This window comes from Equus caballus, chromosome 3, assembly GCF_041296265.1.
Source record: "Equus caballus isolate H_3958 breed thoroughbred chromosome 3, TB-T2T, whole genome shotgun sequence".
Lineage (NCBI taxonomy): Eukaryota > Metazoa > Chordata > Mammalia > Perissodactyla > Equidae > Equus > Equus caballus.
The window spans coordinates 39,568,583-39,575,610 of record NC_091686.1 but is presented as its reverse complement, the minus strand read 5'-3'; positions in this window follow the sequence as shown (position 1 = coordinate 39,575,610).

Below are 7,028 nucleotides of genomic sequence, written 5' to 3'. Positions count from 1 at the left end.
CCAGTGAGAAATCATCTTTTGGAGGCAAATTTCCTCCATTACAATCTGAAAAATTTACCCATTTTACCTCATGGCCTTAACGAAAATTAGACTCAACCAACAGAAGAGCATAATAACATATGTATTATATATTTACAGAATAAGTGCACATAATTATAGTTAAATAACTGTTCGTATATCATTAAGACGATTTATTTACATATATGTAACGTTTCATTTCCTTTGCTTTTCCAAAAAGACTTTCAGGAAAGACTTTCAACTTTGTGGATAAATTCCTGTCATATTTTAATCCTTAAGATATAATTCCTACAGAAAACTGGTTGTTGTGCTCAACCCTTGAGTGGGACACTGCACCTGTTTGAAAATAAAATGAAACCAGGTGATGAATGTAGGCATCGGAAAAGACGTTGTTACAAAAAATTAGTTAGATTCCAGCTCCCATTGGACTAACCTGCTTATTCTGACTCAATAGAACATAATAATATTGATAGTTACATGGATGGCTATAAATTGACGGTTTATTTGTGGTTTTTCATTGTATGTACAAGGTTAGAGACTCATATATTACGCATCTCAAAAAATCATAGATTTCCTGAGAAAAATACTCTTTTAACTCATGTGAACAAAATTGATGCTGCATATAAAGTGTGCAGATTCAATTCTTCTTTGTTCCAATAACAGCACAAGCCCTCCTGAACAAAGAAGGTTAAATATCTTGAAATTCTTACTTTAATATCCCAAGGCCAATTTTCTGTCACACATGCAGTCCTCAAAGAGAACGCCGGTCTGCAGCTCTCGTCCCCTCGGTAAACACGGCACCAATTATCTCACTGTACCTCGTAACCCTGAAGAAATCGCTACAAATGTCTCACATGTATGCGCAATATCCACTACAGGGAATACTGCATGTCAAGTGGCCTGTGATCAAAAATTTAAGTGAATTTTAACTTAAAACACTGATAATATTATTAGCTAGCTGTTTATAAAGAAACTATTTGAAAATAGCATTAAAAATTGAAAAGAACTTCTCTTATTAGCTCCCACATCGAAAGAGCTTGGAAGCGAGCACACTTGTGCTTACTAGAGGAACAGTGTGGAACACAATAAAAATTATTGACTTTACTTTCAAATATCAGAGGGTTGAGGTCTCAGGTCACACTCTAAGCCTGTATCTGAAGAGAAAGTCAAATCTAGAACAGCAGATCTGAGATCTGTTCACCTGGAGCAGAAATTCCAGGAGCCGTAAATTGGGAGGAACACTTAAAAAATAATTTTGGTGAATTAGTGCAGATGAGGTTTTACCAGCTTTAAAGGGGAAACTTCTGGAGACCACAGTCTTCGCGTGGCAGGAGTGTGGGTGGTGGGGCAGCCACACTGCACATGGACACGGGACCAGGATTCACACCAGGTTTGCGTGATCAAGAGATAAATGTTCCCTCCTGGCTGTGCTGGGGAAGGATGACCACCGAGAACAAACTCAGAGGCTTCTCCACAACACGGCCACTGCTGCGGAGGACAGCACTTACTGGAGTTTTGACTGAGCTCAGGGAAGGGCGTTACTAGCTCCAGGTATTCTGCTCTCCCTCTCTCACGTGAGAAAGAGGAGAACTATGAAACATCTGTGAAGGCCACATCTCAAGGACACAGGCCCTGTAAAAGACTGAAATTTAGTCACAAGACTGTAGGAGGCAATTCCACATACATGCTTTGCCACAACGTCAACAGGGCTTTAGTATAATAACAGTGGATTACAGCTGAAATACTTACAAGATGTGGGCTATATCTAAGGAGAGTTCTTAGGGAATGTCAATGAAAATAATCCATAACCAATCTATAAATGAAAATTTGGGTGAGTTTATTCTGAGCTTAAATTTTAGGATTATAACCTGGGAGAGTCTTTCCAAAAAGGAAGAGGGCACTCCAAAGAAGTGGGGGTATGCAGGGTGGTTATATATCCTCAAAGAGTATGTTTCACATATGATTGAAATGTCCTTTTTACAATAGTCACGAGGCTGCTCTGTCAGCACAGCGATTGATGGAAACGGCAGATAGGTCTGCTGTCTCAGTGAGCGCTGCAGGGTGGCAGATGTGTTGCCTCGGGCTGAGGGGTCACAGATGAGCACTGCAATTGGTTTCCAGCCTAAAGAAAGATGCTTTATCTTTAAGGAGATGCCAACCTTGGGAGAGGGAGAGAAGTTGCACCTTTATCTCAAGGGCCTTTGCTCTTGCCATAGGGAATATCTAAAGCAGATATACAATGCATGCTCAAGGGCCTCGGTCACGCCCTTTTGGAAAGACAAGGTCAGGCCGAATTAGGTTTATATCAAATGGCTTCCTCATATATTCCAACATATCCTATTACTTGCCATTTTTATTTGTCAGGAATCCCAAAGACTTGGGAAGACAAAAACTTGGGTACTAGGGTGATGTGAAGTGCTTCGCAATGTAAGCTTCAGGAAACTTTAGACAGAGTTCAAATCCCAAATGGATTACCATAAAACCTCACAGTGAAACCCTTTAAATTCACGTCCTACTATCCAATATATTATGTCTGCCTTTCACAAAAAGTTATAAAGCATGCCAAAAGGAAAGAAAATGCATAATCTGAAGAGAAAAAGCAAATATTAAAAATAGAATCAGATATGATACAGATTTTGGAATTATCTTATAAAGAATGTAAAACAACTATGATTAATATGTTAACGTCTCCAATAGAGAAACTATATGAAATGAAAGAACATATGATTAATTTAAGCAAAGAGATAGATATTGTAAGAAGGAATCAACATGAAATACAAAATCTGAAAATGTTTCAAATTAAAAATATTGTAATAGAGGGGCCAGCCCTGTGACCAAGTAGTTAAGTTCTCATGTCCTGCTTTGGTGGCCCAGGGTTTCACCAGTTTGGATCCTGGATGTGGACCTAGCACCACTCATCAAGCTATGCTGAGGTGGTGTCCCAAATTGTTCAACTAGAAGTACCTACAACTAGAATATACAACTATGTACTAGGGGGGCTTTGGGGAGAAAGAAATAAAGGAAGATTGGCAACAGATGTTAGCTAATGTGCCAATCTTTAGAAAAAACCAAAATAATATAATAGAAATAAAGAAGACCTTTGAGGGGCAGATCAGTAGACACAAAATGGTTGATTAAAAAAGTGAGTTTGAAAATATGTCAAAATTTTTTCCGAAAATTTAAAGCAAAAAAGAACAAAATTAAAATAGTACAAGAAAAAAACAAGAACTGTGGGATGATGACAAGAGATACAGCATGCACTTAATTGCAATACCAGCAGAAAAATGAGAGAATAGAGCAGAATAAATCTTTGAAAAATGTGGCCCAAATCTTTCAAAATTAATGGCAAGTCTATATCACAGACCCAGAAAGCTCCGAAAGCAGAAAGGAGTATAAATAACCAAAAAAAGTCATCTATGTATATCATATCCAAATAATACAGAACCAAATACAGAGAAAAATTTTTGAAAGAAGTCAGATGAAAAAATAACATAGTTAGAAGAACAGGGATCAAACTATAGCAGACTTATTTGTCAGAAATCACGCAGGTAAGAAAAGAAGGAAGTGAAATATTTAAAGGGGCAAAATTTTAAAAAATCTAGATTTCTACATCTAGTGCATTATTTATCAAAACTAACGAGAAAATAAAAACCTTCTTAGACAAACAAAAAAGGTGGGAAGGAGGAATTGGGAATAATGTGTTACAAGTAATCTGTACTACAAATGAAATGATATACTGTTATTAGAAGGTTTATTTATATAGTTGTGAACTATGTAGTTGGCTAAAAAGGAACTTAGATTATTTAAAAATCAAAGAGAACATTATTAAATTTTTTAAAAGTATGATTCATTTCTTGAGAGAAGAGGTATAACGTGGACTCCTACACCCAACATTAGGGCACCTAAATATATATAAAGCAGATGCTAACAGATCATAAGAAATACACACACAGTGATGTAATAATTGTAGGGGACTTCAAATTCCACTTTCAATAATGGAGAGATCATCCAGAAAAAAAAATCAGTGAAATAAACATTGGACTTAAACTACACATTTCACAAGGTGGACCTAACAGATACATACAGATCATTCCACCAAAAATCAGCAGAATACACATTCTTTTCAAGCACGCATTGACATTCTTCAGAGTAAATCATACATTATGCCACAAAAGAACTTTTGACATACTAAAAAAAAGATCAAAATCAGATCAAGAATCTTCTTCTATGAAAACTGTATAACATTAGAAATGAATCACAAGAGGAAATCTTGCAATTCACAAATATGTGGAAAAGAAACAACACATTCCTGAAAAACAAATAAGTCAAAGAGGAAATCAACAGAGAAATTTAAAAAATCTTGGTACAAATAAAAATGAAGATACAACAACTTATGAGATGTAGCCTAAAGTACTAAGAGGGAATTTTACAGTAATAAATACCTACATTAATAAAAAAGAAATATTTCAAAAGACAATCTAAATTTAAACCTCAAAGAACTTGGGGAAAAAAAAAGAAATAACAAGCCCAAAGTTAGGAGAAGAAAGAAAAACACAAAGATTGAGAGGAAATAAATTAATAAGAAACTACACAGACAATAGAGAAGATCAATAAACTATTAACAGTTTTTTGAAAAGATAAACTAAATTGACAAAACTTTTAGATAGACAAAATCAGAGAGTGAGAGAAGACTCAAATAAATAAAATCAGAAAAAAAAGCCAGGTATTAGAACTGATACAACGGAGAAGTATCAAGAATCATAAAAGAGTATTATGACATTCATATGCCAAAAAGAAAAAAGGATAATCTAGAAGAGACAGATAAATTCCTAGAAATACACAATCTACAAAAAGTAAATCATGAAAACATAGAAAATCTGAGCAAACCATAATGAGTAAGGAGATTTAATCAGGAATCAAAAACCTCCCAACACAGAAAACCCCAGGACCAGATGGTATCACTGGTGAATTCTACCAAACATTTAAAGAAATATTAACAGCAATGCTGCTCAAACACTTTCAAAACTGTGATGAGGAGGGAACACTCCTATACACATGTAACCAGGCCAGCCTCAGCCTGCCACTAAATTCAGATAAGGACAGTACAGGAAAAGAACACCACAGACCACTAACCGTGATGAATAATATCTCAATAAAACCTGGAATTAAACCAAGATTACATTTGAATAAACAATAACCAGGTACTATAGTTGAGGTATAAAATTAGCGATCACAAAGACCTACAATAGGTAAGATGACAATGCCTGGCTGGCCATGCCTGATTGCTGAACAAGAGATCAAAACGCAAAGAGCAGAAGATACATCGGCATCACTGAATTATGGATAACCAGGTGACTATAATCCACAGGGGAGCCCAGAGTGTTATGGAATGCACTCTGGAAAAGAGTAAAAGTATCATTGCCAAGTTCATAGGTAGCTGTTCATTTTGGTCAAGACCAATGGAGAGATACTGCTGTGGAAACAGAGCTACATATGTGGGTGAGAATGAAAGGATCTAGGAATAACATGGATCATGAGGTGCCACAGACACTTCAGAGGCAAGGTGAGCATAATTTACAAAATGGAGGTGGACCTTGGTAATCTTAAGGTAAGATATATGTGCAACCACCGGAGGTATTTGACAAACACAAAAACTTGGGGAAGGGAAAACTGATGCCAGACAACATCAGGAAAAAAATTACAATCCATCACCTTGTTTCCTACTTTGAGTCAATTTCACTTCCCAGAGTTCATTCAGTGAAAAAGAGACCAGATCACTGAAAGAAAGGTTCTACAGTGCCACAATAATTATGCATACTGACTGTATACCAATCCTTCTCCAAAAAGTTTGAGCCATAAACCAGAGTGGATTTGTAAGCTCTGGCTTCCATAACTGAATAGCATAGACAGAGTGGATTAAAAAACAGATATTTATTTTTCTCACAGTTCTGGAGGATAGGAAGTCTAAGATCAAGGTTCTGGACAACTTGGCTCCCAGTGAGACCTCTCCTCCTAGCTTGCAGAAGTCTGCCTTCTCTCTGTGTCCTCACAAGGTCTTTCCTCAGTGCCTATGAAGAGCTAGAGAGTTGTGTCCTCTCTTCTTGTAAGCGCATTCACCCTACAGATCAAGGCCCTACCAGTATGACATAATTTAGCCTTAATGAATTCTGTAAAGGCTCTGTCTCCAAACTCCTTCACAGTTTGGGTTAGGGTACCCATCATAGGAATTTGGGGGTGGGGCACAATTCAGTCCACAGCACAGAGCAAGAATACATTAGGGAAAGCAAAATCTTTAGACCTTTTGAGAGCTGTTAGTTACAAAGCTTGAGCTGACACTAGGGGGTGCTCTTTTATAATGGACTGCCCTTCTCCTCACTACTCCCATTGACCCATATGGGAATTTTGTGCTTCCCATCACATCTATCTAAAAGTTCTTTTGGACAGAGTTCCAGGTTCCCAGTTCAGGACTGATGCCTTTATCAGAGACACATTAACAGTTCCTCTAAACCAAAAGCTAGACGTGCCAACAGATGTTCTGAGCATCTCATGCCATCATGGTTCTTGTGGGCAAATTCCAAATTACCTTGTAACTTTATACTAAAAGGAAACCATATTTTTATTGGTCTGCTCATTCTTGCTTGATGCATTCTGTGTGTCCCATCACATGATGAACTGCTCTGTGCTCCAGGAAGCCAACCTGTGTGGATGGCATCCAAGAGCCCCCTTCACTTTGACTTCTGATTGAATGTAGCTCATGGAGTTCATCGTACATTGTTCTGTGCCCACATATTCCCCTTTCCTTTCAGGACTGAAGTACTCATTCCCCCAGCTGCTAGGAATGTTTGTATCAGACTCTCAGCAAAGTCCCTCTCAAGGCATCATTCTGCTTGAGGAGAACTACCTAACCCAAGGTCATGCTCCCTTCATGGGGGCAGGCCGCATCCAATCAATAGTCCTGTGAGGAAACAAAGGGGGACCACTTGCTCTTCTGAAGGACAATTTGGGAGAGA